The sequence below is a fragment of the Helianthus annuus genome, chromosome 7, assembly GCF_002127325.2.
Source record: "Helianthus annuus cultivar XRQ/B chromosome 7, HanXRQr2.0-SUNRISE, whole genome shotgun sequence".
NCBI lineage: Eukaryota > Viridiplantae > Streptophyta > Magnoliopsida > Asterales > Asteraceae > Helianthus > Helianthus annuus.
Genome location: NC_035439.2, coordinates 117,708,966 through 117,728,383, shown reverse-complemented (window position 1 = coordinate 117,728,383; position 19,418 = coordinate 117,708,966). Strand labels below are relative to the sequence as shown.

The window sequence follows — 19,418 nt, the reverse complement described above, 5'->3', positions numbered from 1 at the left end:
AAGATCTATCAAAGATCTAAACATCCACAAGTTGTGAAGGATTGAAAGAAGGAATCCCAACTTTCTTTCAACTCTTTTACACTCAATGCCTTCAAACCGATAGAAACGGAGCTTGAACCGGCTAACTAATCATTCTAACAAGTTAAAAGGTTCAAGATTCGGATTCTATATACAAGGTTCACCGATTTTGGGTTAGACTCTAAACCAATGTTCCGAACCGTTCACCGGCCGGACTTGGGTGATTCCTATCCGAGCCGGAGAGACGGGTAAGAACGAAGGTATCATAGTTCAACTCGTTATCAAACTACCTCGATAGAATAACAAGTAACCAGACGACCAAATGTTAGACGAAAGGCCGACCAGGTCAGACTTGCTGGCCGAACGGCTAGGCTGATCGAACAGCCCAGCCGATCGGACACACCAGCCGATCGACCGGGCCAGCCGATCGGCTAGCACATGGCGTCTCACTTTTCCCAAACTTTGAGGTATAGTATTGACGAAGTAGTGTTCGATCGAATATGTCACTCGATTGGTGAACATTACTGTTCGGATCATGAGATACTATGCTTCAACACTTAATCGTTTTCACAACTCGTTCGTAGTAGGGAATGCCAGCCGATCGAACGGGCTGTTCCATCGAGTGACATTCAGTTAAGGACTAATTCTGAAATTCCTAGCCGATCGAGTGAGCTAGCCGATCGAACGAACCGTTCGATCGATCGACTTGAAAGGTAGGAACACTTCAGTGTTCTCAAATGCTGCAACGAAAACTTCAAAAGTTCAAATCCTCAAACACAAACACGCCAGAGGAAGAAACAATCCACTCGAATGGCCCAGCCGATCGAGCCTACCGGCCGATTGAACAGGACTGTCCAACCGGACATACCAGCCGACCGAACAGCCCGTTCGATCGAACCTACCGTTCGATCGACCAGCCCATTCGATCCATCCACACTTGTGTACTTTTCCGCGTTACTTATTGTTGTGCTATCGAACTACTCAGGCTAATCTTACTCTCAGCGCTCCCTTCAATCCACAATCATTCACTGTGAGTATACTCGATCCCTTTTTTGCTTTTAGCACTTTTGGGTGTTACATACGTTACCTATCAAATCACAATCAAACACAAACTATTTGAACGCTGACCATTTGCATGTGCTACTTGACTAAATGAATGCTGTTTATTATGTTTACATGTGGAATGCTATCTACCTGCCTTAGCAACATAGTACTATAGTTTGGACTCAGCACCCATTCACACGGGGGTTGTTAAGGACAATTACTTGCATGGATTACGGTGGTAATCATGTATTGCGAACCGTCTCGGATGGTCAACCCGCAGTCGTTGGTATCGATGGTCCCATGTCGATAATTAACATGCATCGTTTTCCTCTGTGTACGTGCCTGGTTATGCGTAAACTATTCGAACTCTATATGCTATTATCAAACTTGTGTGCTCACCTTTACATTTTATGTATTGACTTTATTTTAACGTATGTGACAGGTGCTTAAGTTGCTATGATGCTTAGGCGCGTGGTGATGAAATCGAGGCTAGGGAGTCTAGAAATAATAAACAATTGTCTGTAATAATAGTTGAATCTGAGTTGTCGGAACGAAATTATTTGCCTAGTTGCTTTCTATGATAACTAGTTTATTTATTTGGGATACGGTATGGGACGTATCATTTAACTGAATTTGTAATAATAGTTGTTGTGGAAACTTCTGGACAATCTGTTTCGCTCAGTGTCGCGCCCCGATGATTCCGCCATCGGTTGGGGTGTGACATTTTCCCTGAGAAGCCATGTGGTTGAAGGTAATGAACCGAAATGAATGAAATGAACAAAATTTCTCAGAATTGAAGCACCAATTGCCCCACGGTGGGCACCAAACTGTTTTGGTCAAAAATCAGACAAGGATAATGCAACCAAACTCTCTGTTACGGGGTATGATGCTTGGTTAATTGTATGAACAACAAGTATATGAAATCAACGATGAACACCAAGATTTATACGAGGAAAAAGCCCTTGATCTTTAGAAGATCTCCGGCATAAAAAACCTCGGGTGATGGAAACTACCGATCACCAAATGTATTGCAAAAATAATAGTGATCCTTGTACAACTTCGGAAGAAAACAAGCTCAATACATTGAATTTCTAGTGTAAGTGTGTGTTTTTTGCTAAGTGTTTGCAGAGAATTCGAGTGTTATGTGTTGTTTGTGTGATGTGTACGAGTTATGCCTCAAATGAGCTTGTTTCCCCTTAAAAAAGATAAGAAAAAACAACTAACTAACTTCCCGAAAAAGGTGGAAGTCACCCATGACCACCACTAACGGTTATTTCTTCAACTATGCACGTGCCTAAAAGCATATTCCACGAGATTCCAGCAAAGAAGTGGTCCACTACGTCCATTATCTGCATTTACACATTAAAAACGTGACAATTGTAAGTTCTGTTAAGGATCCTGGATCCTCAGACTCGTGATCCTCATACTCGTGATCCTCAGACTCTGGATCCTCAGACTATCTGCATCATCCATTAAGGATCCGTGATCCATGCCCAATCTCAGGATAGATGATCCTTAGCATAAAATTCATGCCCTAACAGGAAGGATAACGAGTGGCTCCATCCCCCAAACAGAGGATCCATCCACCACCCATTATCCTGTCTATTGTTTAAAGGATCCATGACCCTCAACCCTAATAGCTATTGTCTAAAGTTATTACAGACCATGATTGTTTGAGATTAAAACACCATAACCAAAAACCACTACCAAACCTAAAAAATGGGCTCCGGCTATGTCTAGAAGTGTCCATCATTGCCCATTGCTGCAGCCTACACCTTCGCTGCATCACCATCTCCAGCTCCACTTGCCTCTCCACCCTGATCCTTGCCACTGCCTCCAGCCTCGATTGTTAGAATCTCCTCAGCCTCCTCTTCATCGTCCAGCTCAGCCAGCCTAGCCTTCCAGCCCTCCACGTCCCAGTTGCTTCTATCGAACTCAGGATCCTGAGCTTCCAGGGCCATCTGCAGTTTGGTCTTGTACATAGCAATGGCAGCAGAGACCTTAGCACCTTCCATGAGCTCATGTTTCTCATAGTCAGCATTGATCAGGACTTTAGCCGTCTGGGTCTTGGCATCTTGGAGGTCTTTCTCGAGAGCAGCAATCTTATGATCCTTGAGCACTGCAACTTGTTGGAGGTCAGAGTACTTTTGCTCAATTTCTTCAACGTTTCCAACGTAGTCTTCAATCTCAGCAAATTTCTGCAAAGAGGATAGTGCAAAGATCAGGATCACGTGATCCTCAAGTGAGCAGGTTACTTAAGCTAAGTTAGTGATCCTTACCTCGTTAAAGTATTCAAGGAACTGGTGACGGAGCAGAGGCAGGCCTTGTAGATTCTCAGCTTCAGAGGTTTTCCTTTTCTTGCCACCCCTGCCTTTAGTGGGTGCCTTGGGGATCGAGACAGTTGGGCTAGCAGTAGGCTTCTTCTTGGAGGATCGCACAGTGTCGAGGTCAGTGACACTGAATTTGGAGGTAGATTTTGAAGATTTTCCGGCACCTAAACATTCGAAACAGATAAGTATCCTTATTTTATTTTTATTTAACCATTTAATCACATATAGACACGGATACTTACTTGATATGGTAACGGAACCTGAGGATACCTCTTGAGAATCCTGGGTGTTTGCTTTGAATGATCTTATCGCAGGGTCAAGTCTTCGGAAAGCAAGAAGCCTTTCTCTTGTTGCAGGTGATTTAAAGAGATGTGAGACAGAAATGGCTGCACAAAAGAGTGAAAACATGTTAGTGATCCTGGTCAAAAGTAAACTCATCTGGTGATCCTTCTAAGGATCCTCTATCCTACCATGAGTGGTCCACTTTCTAGGCAGATCCTTTCCAATAGGGATGGAATCCCTTCTGACGAAGAAGAATCGCCGTTTCCAGTTGGTGTCGTTTTTAGTGGCTTTGAAGATGGGATGTTCTTCACCAGGCTTGTGTTTGAGTAGATACCGGTGAGACCCATGGCTAACAAGGTCATACATCTCGGAAAGCTCCGACATTCCCAGATCGATACCCTGCTGCTCTATGATCCTTTCAAGGGTGATCAAAACCCTCCAGACCATAGGCATCGCTTGGATGAAAGAAATGCCAGTTAGAGAAAAGAAGGATTGGGTGAAATCTGGAAAAGGGTAGGTGTATCCTATGGTGAATGGGGTGACTGGAAAAGCTATCCAGGTTTCGGAAGCATAATCGCTTAGAACGGTGGGATCAAACGGTTTGAAAACGATATTTGCCGGGAAGCAATGGCGAATTCTGTCGATCTGTGGGTCGGAGAAGCAGCAGCGTTCTTTTGCGGAATCTTTTATGATTCCTTGGCTTTTCAGGGGGCTGTCCTTCTTGTGATCCTTAGCCGGTGAGGATCGGAGCATCATTTTTATTGTGATGATGGTGAAGGAGGAGAAACAGAGTAAGAAAATGAAGAGAGAAAGGAAAGAGAAGTACCTGCTTGAAGTCTTCGGATGAGGATTTAAAGAAGAAATGCTCGGATTTAAATGCTCTCTAACCCTTATCTCTAACTTCAATTTATAATGATGATTTTGCAGGATGGTCACCTCAATGACGTCAGGATCCTAACGGCTAGTCCGCTTGTAACGGCTAGTTTTCGGGATAATTCGTTGCAGATAAGGACGAGAAAATATAACTCGTTATTTACATTATTACTCCTTATATTTTGGGGGCAATTGTTAGGGGTGGATTTACCAATGATCAGTGATCCTCAGTTACTGTTGGGTTTAGTGATCCTTGCTTTTGTTCAGCTAGTGATCCTCAGAAGTATTGCAGAACCAGGATCATGGATCATAGTAAGGATCCTTATTCTAACGATTGTCTATTTTGAATATGATGTTGTTTTGCAGGAGTACGAGCTTGGACTTGGTCTTGGCGATATTCCTGGGGCATATTCCATGTTTATTCCGCACGTGCATAACTGAAATAGACGTTATGGAGATCGTGGAGGACTTGCACCATTTGCGGAATGTTTGTTAGCTTAGATATTTTCTATTTTTAAATGGGATAGCGAGCTAAGATAGAAAAACTTGGCTAATTTTGGCTAAACACACACTAGTAACTGCTCTCACCAGCTCGTAACCGTTCACTTGGCGATTACACACTTTTATACATGTTACACTATAGTGATCCTTGTAACTAGCTCGCTATCATCCAAAGTTGTAATACATTTCTTGTTCAATTTGAGATGGTGATAGGTAGTTTCCATCACCCGAGGTTTTTTATGCCGGAGATCATTCATTGATCAAGGGCTTTTTCCTCGTATAAATCTCTGTGTCATTTGTTCATTGCATTTCAGAGTGATCCTTTATATCGTTCAATAATTCAAGCATCATTCCCCGTAACAGAGAGTTTGGTTGCATTATCATTGCTTGATTTTTGACCAAAACAATAACCATGAACAATACTAGACTTCCAAATAGTATTTGATGTGTTTCTGCTGTGTGAATTTGTAATAATAATATTATCCAAGTCGAGCACGTTCTGACTATTTTAAGGAATTAAGAAAATAAAATGACCAAAAGAACATTGAGAAATGAGATAGTCTCTTGTATTACATTAAAAGAACAGGTCATTAGTTAACTTTAGGTTACTCTCAGATAACAAGTTCCGTTGCAACTGATACGAAACTCGTGATAAAAAATTGGTAGTTTGATGATAGATGACCAGAAGCTGAATTTATTTGTTTATTCAAACTGATTATTTCAATATCTAGTTTCAATATATATATATATACACACACACACACAACCATTCAACTCGAATAATCAAATCCGCTTGGTGAAAGGTTTGTGAGGGAGAAGGGACTAACATACATCATATTTTATGAGGAAGTAATAAAAGAAAGGGGAAATATGTAAAGATTCTTCATTAAGGGTAAAATAGTCATTTAATAAGAGTAGTTTTAATGAAAAGGGGAAATATGTAATATCTATGGGTTAGGGAGGGGAAATATGTAATTGTTTTTTTTTTTTTTTTTGGGAAATATGTAATAAAGCAGCTTAGCAGGGGGAAATATGTAAAAAAAACCATTTTTTTCAACAACAGACTTAAAACATTGGCCATTATGGCAAATAAAACAACAATACCAAAGCCTGAAAAAAAGACGTAAATTTTCAATTCAATAGCACAATCAACTCTGGTTAGAGATTGCTTATCAAAAGACGATATGAAGAGTAGCCTAAATCAAGGTCGAATTGTAATAACAAAAGAACTGATCCTGAATTGCATATGTATCAAATCTTATGAAGACACAGTCAGCTTGGCAAGATTGCTTATCAAAAGACGATATGAAGAGTAGCCTAAATCAAGGTCGAATTGTAATAACAAAAGAATTGATCCTAAATTGCATATGTATCAAATCTTATGAAGACACAGTCAACTTGGCAAGGTTAAGGGGGTGAGCTTTTATTTTTTTGGCTTATGATTATATTTTAAAGTAGCTTATGCTTATTTTCTTTCATTTGATAAGTTATTTTTAAGTGTTTGGATTAGCTTATATTCTACAAGTTGATAATTAATAATTAATCTTTAGTTGTTTGTTAAGTTATTTTGTATTATGGGAAGGAGTATAATATCATTGTGTGTAATGAGTAAAAAACCATCTTCTTCAAATAAGCTTATTCAAATAAGCTAAAAAACCATGTTCCTATAAGCTTCTTGGAATTAGCTTATATAAGCTAATAAGCATAAGCTTAAAAAGCTAAACCAAACACCCATTAGTGCTTATTTTGTAAAAATAAGCTAAAAAATCTATAAGCTTAGATAAAAAAGCTAGGCCAAACACCCCCTAAATAGCAATCAACTTTTACTACAGAAGTGTACAAATTTTATATACCGCTTCTACCACTTTAAAAAAAAAATTGGGGTCCGGGGACCCCGTTCCGCTATTAATGCTTTTCGGATGGCATCAAGTAATTTTGAGGTCGATGAAGTAGCAAGCAAACAACTGAGGTTTGATTCTGGATTCACCCTTATTGCATGACACTAGACGTGAAGATGCTCGGTACACAAATAACCAGACTTGGAAAAGAATAGGCCGGATCAGCTTCTTTAATCCAATCTCCTAATTAACCTGTGGTGGACCAAATGTTTGAAAATTGTAGTTATATTTAAACATATTAGTTTCCGGTCACTCGTTATTTCCAACTTGTAAGTAAAATAAAAAAATTTTACAGCTTCATGAATTACGATTGGTCTACCTAAAACACATCAAATTAATTATTAGTAAATTGGCTAGATGCCAATATGGTAGAAGCTAGTTGTTTATGGGCTTTTCCATTAAATGATTTTTTTCGTTTGAGGTCACAAGTTCTATCTCTAATAAGTGCAAATTCTGTATATATGGGTAAGCACCACCGAGAAGTATTCAAACTTCAGATAAGCGTTTAATGGAATAGGGTAATGGAATGGACTAGGGAATGGAATGGACGAGGTAATGGAATGGAAGGGAAGAGGGATTGCAATGGATCATTACCATTCCATGTCTTGTTTGGTTACCATGTAACAATGGAACGAATTATTATTATGTATTGTTTGGTAGGCAAGAAAAATGAAGGAATAAAATCAGCGGTGAGTGATGGTAGTCGGTGGTAGGGGTGTTCAAAAAACTCGTGGCTTGCAAATCGCTCGAAACTCGCTTGAAAAAAGCTCGAATAAAGCTCGGCTCGAAATTGGCTCGGTTTTTAACGAGCCAGCTCGGCTCGGCTCGGTTTGTAAACGAGCCGAGCTCGAGCTTGGTCTGGCTCGGCTCGTGAGCTCGCGAGCTGGCTCGATAAGGTTTACATCCTTCATTTTTTTTGTCCCACATCGCTTAGAAAACAAAAACTAAGGGAGTATTTCCCCTATAAAAGAAGGTAAAGACAATATACAAAGTGAATTAACTATTTATACTTGCATATTTAGTCATATGGTTAAATTAAGTGGCAATTATGGCCCTTAGTCTACGAAGAAATTCATTTTTAAGTAGAAAATTATGCGGTTTTTTATTAGTTCAAGCTAGATCGAGCCGAGCCGAGCTAGCTCGAATTCTTATCGAGTCGAGCTCGAGCCTCAAATCTCAGCTGGATTTGAAATTCGAGCTCGAGCCGAGCCAGCTCGAATCGAGTTCGAGTCGAGCTCGAGCTGGGTCTAGCTCGACTCGACTCGGCTCGATTATAGCCCTAGTCGGTGGTTGCTGGTAGTGATTGTGGGTGGTTATAGGTGGCGATGGTGGGTGGTGGTGGAGGCGACGATGGGTGGTGGCGACAGCGGTGAGTGGGTGTGGAGGCGGAGACGGCGGGTGGAAGTGACGGGGTGGCGGCGACGGCTGTCGGTGGTGGTTGGCGGCGGCGGAGGTGTCGGTGGGTGGCGGCGGCGGTGGTGGTTGTGACATTGACGGTGGTGGTGAGTGGCGACGACAAGTGGCGGTGGCGGCGGTGGGTGGTGGCGGCAGTGGTGGTGGCTGTCGGGGTGGCGGCGGAGGCGGTTGCGGGTGGAGGCGGCGGAGGCGGTTACAGGTTGCGGGTGGAGGCGGTGAAGGCGGTTACGGGTTGCGGGTGGAGGCGATGATGACGTCGGTTGTGGTGATGGTGGTGGGTTGTGGGTTGTGGTGTTGTTGATGAATGGTGCAAGAGGGGATTGAGTGAAAAAAAACATAGGGGTGGATGGAATGATTTAGAGTGAATGAAATACCTTATGGAAATTGTGATTCCATTCAACTGACAAACCAAACACGCTTTTCTTCATTCTTTTTATCGTAATGATCCATTTTATTCCGCCGCTCATTCATTCCTATATACCAAACACTATCTTAGTTTCAAATTATTGACTAGCTTCCTTTTCAACCACTAACTTCATTACTCCTTAAATCACATGACACTTTTTGATACATTCCCACACTTTTTTAGGAAAATTTACTTTTTAGTATAACCCACTCTATATATAAGTATTATATTTTAGTATAACCCTCCCTATATAAGTATTACATGACCAGGCTCATTTACTTTTATGAACATCAAATCGTTTCTCGCCTAAAGAAGTCCAGATACTAGATTACTGAAGATGTGCAAGCTCAATAGTTTAATTGGATCAAACACACGTCTCGGTGGAAGAACATCCATTGGAGTAATATGGAGTAGTTTTTTTTTAGTGGAGTCTTTATGCACTGTTGTAGTTTATTTTAAGAGTAAATTACAAAAATCGTCCTTTATGTTAACACCAAATTGCAAACTATGTCCTTTATCTTCAATAAGTACAAAAATCGTACTCTATGTTTGCAAACTCTTGCACATTACGTCCTTTGACAATAACTCAGTTAAATTTCATGATTAAATCTGACTAAATGGACACCACATAAGGATATTTTAGTCATTTCACCCTAAATACAAAATAAATAATCATAAAAAAAATTAATATAACAATTTATATAAAAAAAATAACTTGGTTAGGGACAAAGGACGTAATGTGCAAGAGTTTGCAAACATAGAGTACGATTTTGTACTTATTGAAGATAAAGGATATAGTTTACAATCTGGTGTTAATATAAAGGACGATTTTTGTAATTTACTCTTATTTTAATTGGTGATTTGTTTTTTATATCATTCGGCACTATTTAACTACCTACTTTTTTATTTGAACGACAAAACTTACTCCTACTCTACGTTATACCAATTAATTAAATAATTCTTCATGCCTAGATTTGAACCTAGGATTTTTCCCCAAGAAACATGAATCCCTAACAAATGAGTTAGCCCCATATTGACTATTCAATTGACTACTGACTTTTCTTTTACATAATTTCAGATTAAAAGCTCAACAAACATTCAATTGTGGTCACCAAGATGATATGGTGACTTACTGTATATCCCAAATCATAAATTTATATTTTCTTTTTTGAGATTTCCAAATTCTTATATTTTCATAACAAACACATTATCTTGGTGGTGAGATAAGGCTTATGACCATTAGGTCATGGGTTCGATTCTCACAAAGGGGGGTTTTCCCAGATTTATTAGGTTTCCTCCTGAATTGGTGTATAGGCATTATTGTCTAGTGGAGATGGATATGATCGGATGGTTCTACTGGTGGCACGATGTTACTCCAGTGGTCCGTCAGTGATCCAAATTTGCCGTTCAAAAAAAAAAATACATAGAACAAATAAAGTGATAATTAGAACTATTAATTACTCTCGATAATATTGTATCGCAAATCGTGTTATCAAATACATAGAACCAAATCAATCCCCGACCTACATTTATTATCAAATATTAATTTTTTTTGTTTAACTCTTTAAACAGTACCTAATTATCACAAAATAATTAATCTCGATAATATTGTATCGCAAATCGTGTTCAATGTTTAACAATTAAATATATCATTTGTGTTTCTCTTCCAAACCGTAATTCTTTGGATCGTAAAATGATAACAACTTCAATTAGTTGAGTATTGGACTACGAACATACATTCCTAGGGTCATTCATGACAAAAGTAAAATAAAAAAAGTTGGAAGAAACAAAAAAAAATCAATGAAAATAAATAGATATTTAAATGAGGTTTGTTGGAATTGATCGGTGGAAGGAGGGGTGATAAAAGTCATGATCGTACTTGGTATCTTCTTGTACCTCACCCTGAAAACGACTGGACATATGGGGATCGCTATATAACCCTGCCCTTGATTCCTTTCTTTTGCACCATCTCACACTCAGTTATTTTTATTTTTTGAACGGGTATTATATTATCATATGTCCGTAATTTGAAAACCTTCCCCAAAATTATCGTACTCAATCAATCCTCCGAAACCCTACGGTTATGAAACTGGAACCTGAGTGTTAGAAGATTCAAGAAGACGATAGGAAGAACATTCCAAATCAATGCATCTAACGATCCGAGTTTTCCGATTTGAATCTCAGTGTCGACAGTTGAGCTGTGTAAGTTTTGACAATTCGATTTATATCTCACATAAGTGTGCTTGATTTTGATGATTCTGCAGGCTTTGAATCGTTAGCTCTCAGATTTTTCAAACAATCAGAACAAGTTATTGTTAGTACTGGTATATTTCTGCCTTCTTAGATTAAATTAGGGTCTACAGTAACATTGACATTATTACTATTGAGCTTTTCAGATATTTTTTTTTTAATTTAAAGAAAGCCTATTCCAACAAACTTAAAATGAGTTATTTATATTATATGTGTATGTGTTCTCTTTAGGGTTTTCAAAGAAGTTTTTTTTTTTTTACCAATGGTGAGAGAGGACGAGGGAAGTTGGGTGGATGTCCCGACAAAAGCAAGGGCACGGCCGGCGACAACAAAGGATAGAAGAGTAACAAAGGGAACATTACAAAGTTCTACATCACTAACCTCCCAGCAGGATGCAATCTTTGGGATGTTACCAAGTTCGTGAAGGTGTTTGGGGAAGTGGCGGGTGTCTACATCGCTAGGAAAAAGGATAAGGAAAATCTTTGGGATGTTACCAAGTTCGTGAAGGTGTTTGGGGAAGTGGCGGGTGTCTACATCGCTAGGAAAAAAGATAAGGAAGGGAGGAAATTCGGTTTCATCAGTTTCAGCAGATATGTCAAAGAATGATAAGCTGGGAAGATTGACAACCAAATCCCTATGCCATGAAACCTGCTCCTCATCCATGACAAACCGAACCAATCGCAACCTAAGTTTGCTAAGTGTCCCACAAGTAAAGATACTTGCGGGCATGTCAAGATCAGGTACCTCAAGGTCAAGCTCCCTAACATGACGACATATGGCATCGTCGATCCATGAAGTGATCGGGACCAGACTTGGGAGGCGGAAATGCAAACAAAAAACGGTCTAAACACTCTCCTTCAAGGGCTCCCATCAATTGATCACAGAACATTAAAAGCCTCTCTACACGATTAAAAAGAGCTTTGTCGTCAAGATAAATTCCCCTCAGATATTTCCAACTGTGCTCCCAATCCACTGAGAGAACACATGTCTGCACTACACACAATGTAGGAAGGAAGGACAAGATTTCCGACCTCATGTCAAGAGGAAGAGAGCTGAGTAGAGCACAAGGATCCAGTCAAGCAAGCCCAGGAATTCAAGATATACAACCATGCATACGTCAATCAAGGTGGGGGTAAGTCGTTCAGTGATTTATTCTCTAAACCATCAGGAGTTGCAGGAGGTATGACTCAACCGGAAATGGAGGTAGGTTTCTCCTCTCTCTCCCTAGAGTTAGTTTCAACCTTTTTCTTAATGTTTATCGAGTCACTCGATCTTACTTTACTTTATGCAAATTAAGTGTTAATGTAGACTGAAACATGATTCAGTCTCAGGAATGGCAGACCCAAGGCCCTCCGATCTACTCAGCTCTCTTCCTCTTGACATGAGGTCGGAAATCTTGTCCTTTCTTCCTCCATTGTGTGCAGTGCAGACGTGTTCTCTCAGTGGATTGGGAGCACAGTTGGAAATATTTGAGGGGAATTTATCTTGACGACAAAGCTCCTTTTAATCGTGTAGAGAGGCTTTTAATGTTCCGTGATCAATTGATGGGAGCCCTTGAAGGAGAATGTTTAGACCGTTTTTGCTTGCATTTTCGCCTCCAAAGTCTGGTCCTGATCACTACATGGATCGACGATGTTATATGTTGTCATGTTAGGGAGCTTGACCTTGAGGTACCTGATCTTGACATGCCCGCAAGTTTCTTTACTTGTGGGACACTTAGCAAACTTAGGTTGCAATTAATTCGGTTTGTCATGGATGAGGAGCAGGTTTCATGGCATAGGGATTTGGTTGTCAATTTTCCCAGCTTATCATTCTTTGACACATTTGCTCATCAGATTGTTGCTGCCAATGTGATCCGGATTATTCAAGGCTCTCCATCACTAAAATCCGTGAAATTATCCGGTTGTTGCTTTGTAAGTTCCATTACCTCTTAATTTTGTTTATGCTTTTTTATATGTTTAACCAAAATACTGACCTTTTAACTCTTATTTCTATTAGTTACTGTTATGGGTGGTTTTTCTGAACCCATATCCTGACTTTATTCTTTCTGTTTATGACCAGGATACCAAATCAGGATATTGGTAACATCCTGATGTAGTATCCTGGTAGTTACTAATTGTTCACGTGCAGATTAGGGTGGCAAGCTTATAACGTTCGAGTGGACTTGTTCTCCTGAAGGCTCGGACTATTCAGTTGAAAGGAGAACGTTGAAGCCGGAAGAAGGGGTCTCCAACGTTCAAGAAGGAATATTTGAAGCATCCCTAGTTTGTAGGATAGTTAGTTATTTCTGTTTACTATAAATAGGAGTTGTACAGATCGATAGAGACACAACTTCACTCACTCTTTTACTCTCTCTATAAGCTGCAATCACTCGCAATCACATTCACAAACACTCACACTTGAAATTCATTGTAACACTTAGCTGATCCGTACAATATCCTACACTCTATCCTGAATTTTGAAGTAATAAGAAGAACAAGGCAGCTGCGATTGTCAGCTCCCGAGGTTTTGTGCCGGCGATCTAGATTGATCAAGGGCTTTCCTCGTACATCTCGTGTCAACCTTTACATTTTTGCTCATTGTTTGATTGTTAATATAGCTTGGTATCCTGAGCTATATCCTGAAAACTATTTTTACAAACAACTAAATCAACATATTTTCTATAAACACTGTTAGCACACTACCTCATAAAACTAATTTGATCACTTAATTGCTTAGGTAATTTTTGACCAAAACAGTTACCATTAGTTGCACCAATGCCGAAGTTCTTAAATGTAAACACTCTGGCTTTTGTTAATACTATTGTTCATGGCTAGAGAACTATCTTCCACGTGCTAGATAATTGCCCGTCATTGAAGCATCTTTCAGTTGGGAAGTTTCGTGTTGTAACTTTAGAACCATACATTTTATTTTATGACTTCTAACATTGTTTTATCTTGTCTTCGTTATCTTGTCTTCGTTTAATAACAGTTAGAGGAGTCTGATTGGGCAAGACCCAAACCACCAAGTTGCATGATCGTAAGTTTAAAGACATATTTCAGTAGGTGTGATGGGCCAGAGTTCAAGTTTCTCATATATGTATTGCCGAATGCTATAAAGTTGAAGAAACTAAAAGTAAGATGCACCTACTATATGCCACCACCGAAGATGTTGATGATGCGCACACAACTACAGAATCTTATAAGTCTTAATCATGGATGTCAAATCCTTCCTACGGGAAACAAGGTGATGAGGTAATAATGTAAGGAGGACTGGGTTTGAATTTGGTTGGATTTTGCTGACGTTGACTTTGATTTCTGATGATTTTGACTTGTTTGCCACTTGCAAAACAATGTACTTTTGAAGAACCGAAAAGTCTTTAGGTAATTGTTTCTTTTGTTCCTTAAGTTTGTAATTTTTGATGATTCTGACTTGTTTGCCACTGGCAAAACAGTGTACTTTTGAAGAACTTAAAAGTCTTTACGTAATTGTTTCATTTGTTCCTTAGTTACTTTTTTTGTTTTTTACTTTGGGGGTATTATTATTGGCACTTGTAGTGGTTTTATTCTCACATCAATTCCCGTGGTATATGGTACACATTATATATTTTGAGCAACTATACATGGCCCATGTGGGGAGATAATCTTGAGTAACCTCCCCCAATCCCCCTATCACACCCCAACCGATGGCGGAACCATCGGGGCGCGGCACTAGGCAAATCAAATTGCTCAAGAGAATCCATAACAACTATATTACAGTATTTATTACATTTGGTATCCCATACTAACAATCACTACAATCACATAAGTTATCACAGATTTCTTGTCCTCCCGAACAATACAAATCCGACAACCTAGATTTTAGGTGAGTTTCTAGACTTCCTAGTTTGATTCGATGTAGACTGCGACTAGACCTGCAACATACGTTAAAACAACGTCAATACAAAGGTATTGACGAGTATACAAGTTTTGATAGAGTAGCGAAAATAGTTAAAAGTGCTGCGAATTACCAAATACATAAACGTAATACCTCAACATACATGCATACAAGACTGATACTACCAGCTAAGTCGCTCGAGCTGCGATTGCGATTGCTATTCATCCTAATTAGACCCCGTCGGGTGCTATAGTACTATACTAGTTAAGGCGAGACCACGCGAGTATAAGTCCTAACACGTATGTAACTAGCATCACGTATAAATATGCATAATAATTATTCGCAAGTGATAACAGTTTGATTGAATAATTCGTTTTGATAAATTTGATTTAATAGGAACGTATGTTACACCCAAAATGCGATAAAAAGGGGTTCGAGTATACTCACAGTCGGTGTTCGGCAAGCAACACAACTTGGTTGGATTGAAGAGAGCGTGTCTGAGATTACCCTGATTACAGATCGATGGCGTGAGCATCGAATTGTGCGTTAAACGGAGCAAGGTGTCAGTGGGTCGGATAGTACTCCAAATTGTTGAAATTAAAATCAAGTGTGGGACCCAAGGTGAAATTGGATCGGATGGTAGTCCGTTCGGATAGGAGCCTGTCCGTTCGGATGGCAGCCTGTCCGTTCGGACAGGAGCCTGTCCGTTCGGATAGGAGCCTGTCCGTTCGGACGGCTGTCTGATCGGACGGCAATCCGTCCAAGCAATCTAGTCGTCTTTGGCACTTAACTTTGAAGGTTTTTGGCGGTTCTGGTCGAGACGGTGTTGTGACGTGCTAAACAAGGGAAACCCCATCTCGAACCAAGGGACCCGATCGGACAGGAATCACCCGAATCTGACCGGTTTACTAATTCGTGATGGTCGTTCTTGGTTAACCCGAAATCGATCGTCTCTTTGTTAGAAATCAGATCTTGAACCAACACGACAGTAAGAATGAGTAGAAGGTCGGTACAAGCTTCGTTTCTATCGGTCTTGTGTGCATTGAGTGTAAAAGGGTTGAAAGAAAGTTGGAAAACCATCTTTCAATCCTTTTATTCATGATTATGTGTAGATTTGTGTGAAAATGTTGTTTATTCTTGTGGAGATCCTTCGGATCTGAGTTGTTCGTGGTGGAATAAGGCCAACACTTGAAGTTCATAAGAACCTTGTGATGACATCACCCTAGAACACCTCAAATCCGTTGATTTCATGGTTAAAAGTTAAGATTTTGGAGAGGAAATGATGAAGAAGTGCGTGTAGATCATAGAAGTACAAGATTTCAGTTGGAAACTTACAAGAATCGCGAGAGATCGAGAGAAAAGGCCCAAAAGTATGTTGGTCGAGTGGGAGCTGTCACATCAAGGAAATTGATGTGAGAGTGGGGGTATTTATAGGCAAGAGAGGAGAGGAGAGGAGGTGGTGCAGCCTGTCCGTTCGGACGACAGCCTGTCCAATCGGACGGTTGAGTTTTGGCGGACTGAGTTTTGGCGTTCCATTTCGTTCGTTAAGCGCTGCGGTGGTTTGGTTACACACTTTTCATCCTCATTTTCGTATATATATTTATTATAATTAGTCACATAGGTTCGTATACATATCCATATTTCAAAGTTGCGATACAATAACCGGGTCTCGTTTCGAATATGTGTTCTCTGAGACGCATCACGGCTATTGAGGAGGGTAGAATAGGTCCTCACTCAACATCATCGTGAGCGTTAGTGTGTGTGATGCGATGTGTTATAGCGATAAAGTATGCGTAATATGCGGAAATACTGCGAAATAGCGATGTATGCGATATAGCTACATTATGATCCAAATCTCTGGTGCTAGGCGTAACGAGTATAGCGAGTGGTAACACCGCACGAACGTGCGGGTTGTTACAGTTTCCCCTGCTTTAGGAAATTTCGTCTCGAAATTAATCCACAAGAAGGGTTGCGAGGATCGATGCGAGTGGGATTAGCGATTAAGAACGTCAAAATAAGCAAGCGATCGATCGAAATTCGACGAGCGAGAATGTTGTGATTACTGGTGATAGCAGCGAGTAGGGTGATTTGTATCATAGAAGACGGTAATACACACACAAAGCGGTTACAAAGCGTTTTAGTTTTTGAAAAGTTGATTAATTCGGAAAGGGTTGAAGAAACTGGTTTATGAAAAATCTTCCCACAGTGTGGTGTTAGACTGTTTCGATGTTCACACCGACGCTATGAGTGGAATTTTATCAGGTTACTAAAAGATTTTGGGGTGCTTAAAACTCGTTTTTCGAAATTTTCTCGTCACGCGGCAATAACTTGAGTCGATTGTCACACCATCGTTACAAGATAATCTCGCCTTGCACAAAGGTTTTGGTCGATTTTTAGAAAAACTTTAGAAAATGGTTTTTGTAAGAAAAGGGTCGGTTTAAACTTTGTATAAACAAGGCTTTTTTTTAATTATACCAAAAATTTTACTTTTTAAGGTTGGCCCGCATGGCACCTTTCCACGAAAGTTCGACAATATGGTTAAAACGCTTATATATAGGAAGTACCAGCGGCGTATCCTCCACGTTTTAATCATGTGGCTTCCGTCTCGTGAGGCAGTGTCATACGTGTCAACATAGTATGAACAGATTTGCGATGACCCGATCCAAATGAGAAAGGGTTGGATCAAGGCTTGAAAGGCGAGCTGAGTGATGAGGTCGTTTTCGAACTTAGTTTAGTGACACGAGCGAGTGCGGTAAGCGATAAGCGGTATGCGAAAGACCTGATAGCACAACATTTTATAATAAGCGAAGGCGACGGCGATAAGAGAAAACAATAAGCGATAAGCAACGAGCGATAGCGACAACCATCGAGCGATAGGCGACGATCGATGCGTTGCAAGCGGTGGGAAATATGCGCGATGAATGCGGTTTGTTTGGATTTGATTAACACCACAAAATTTAACTAACATTAGACCCCACACGGCCTTTTTCCACGAAAGTCCACTGATATGGCTAAAACACTTATATATAGGAAGTACCAGTGGCGTATCCACCATGCTTTAATCCATATGAGTTTCGTCCCGTGAAGCGAGGTCATGTGTGCTAACACAACACAGATAATCATAAATAACGGTTAAGCGATAGCGATGACGATAAGCGTTAAGCGATACACCAGGAGTGATGGAGCAGTACACAAGCGACAGAGTGATACCCACGATATGCGATAGCGCGATGCATATAACAAGCGATTGAGCGAATACACAATAAGCGATTGAGATTGCGAATACCCATAGTAAGCGATAGCGATTGCGAGGTAGCTTCTAGCGATAATGCGATTGCGAGCGCGTAGACTTGCGAATAGTCTTGCGATTACACGCTTTGAGTTGCGATTGAGATTGTTACACCTTGCGATGTAGTGTAATGTGTCGAAAGTAACCACAATAGTATAATAGGTCTACGTTCCAACTCCACATGGCACTTTCTTCACAAAACTTCGGTTAGCATGGCGAAACACCATCATGTTTCAACCATACGCCTTCGTTCCGTGAATAGGTGTCACACTTCGTCAGACATGGTTAAGACGTTTATATATAGGAAGTACCAGCGGCGTATCCACCACGCTTAACCATGCCCTGAATGTTAAGGCATCACTGAAACTCACTACGATCTCCGTGCACTAACCGAAATAATCCCGTGTGCACCCGTGATTAATTTGATTCTTGCACGTTTATCGTACCTTATCTCAAGAATGCATAGTAGGGGTAAAATACATTATATAGTACATAGTGCTAGTGTATAGATCGTGCGCGAGTATAAGAGAGAAATAGAATCCACATGCGTCGATAGATAGAATAAGCTTCCACACATAAAAGAGAATGATGGCGATAAGTCGTATTATTACAACAACAACATTAATAAGCAAAATGACGTTGCTGTGGAGTACTTCCACGGAGACTGCGGTTGTTACTGGAAATCCTCAAGGCTATGGTCCTGTGCGACAGTGCTGTGTAAGATGACCATACCAGTTGCAATTCGCGCAATAGCGACAGTTAGCTTCTGGCGGGTGATGATACGTACACGTGTAACACAGGGGATGAGTTTCGTTGTAGGCACGTTTCAAGTGAACTGGAGCGGCTCGGAGAGGTTCTGGTTGCGACAGTCCAGTTGTTGAAGAGTCTGGGCTCATGGTCTTTCGTTTTCGGCTGGGCTGAGCTTCCTGAGACGATGCAGTGTCGTCGGCGGATTCGTCTGATGATTCGCTGGAGATATCGTCGGAAGAATCTTCAGAAAAATCGTTGGTAGATTCGTTGGAAGAATCGTCAGAAGAATTGATGATAATTGCTTGATGAGCTTGCTTGATAGTATTCTTGGAGAAAAATCCGTCTAAGGCTCGTTTGCTATTGATTTCTGCGGCCAAGCGGTAGGTTTCTTCGATGGTGGCAGGTCTTGCAGCTTCGACAAAATCGCCCACACATTCAGGCAAGCCGCGAATGTACTTTGTGATGGCTTTTTCTGAAGTGTTGACTTGGCTTGGGCAGATTATGCT

The 19,418-nt window shown here is 40.4% G+C and overlaps 1 long non-coding RNA gene across 3 annotated transcripts; it reads left to right on the top strand.

Annotated features, from left to right (window-relative positions):
- Window positions 1–10,692: 10,692 nt before the first annotated feature.
- Window positions 10,693–14,461, top strand: LOC110868289. 3 transcript variants are annotated; one of them, XR_004862477.1, is made up of 5 exons: window positions 10,693–10,970; window positions 11,033–11,092; window positions 11,250–12,221; window positions 12,344–12,931; window positions 13,757–14,461. It is a non-coding gene; the product is annotated as an uncharacterized LOC110868289 (long non-coding RNA). The 3 variants fall into 3 exon arrangements; XR_004862478.1 differs by having other exon boundaries at window positions 10,694–10,953; window positions 11,250–12,931; XR_004862476.1 differs by having other exon boundaries at window positions 10,695–10,970; window positions 11,250–12,931.
- The last annotated feature ends 4,957 nt before the right edge of the window (window positions 14,462–19,418 follow it).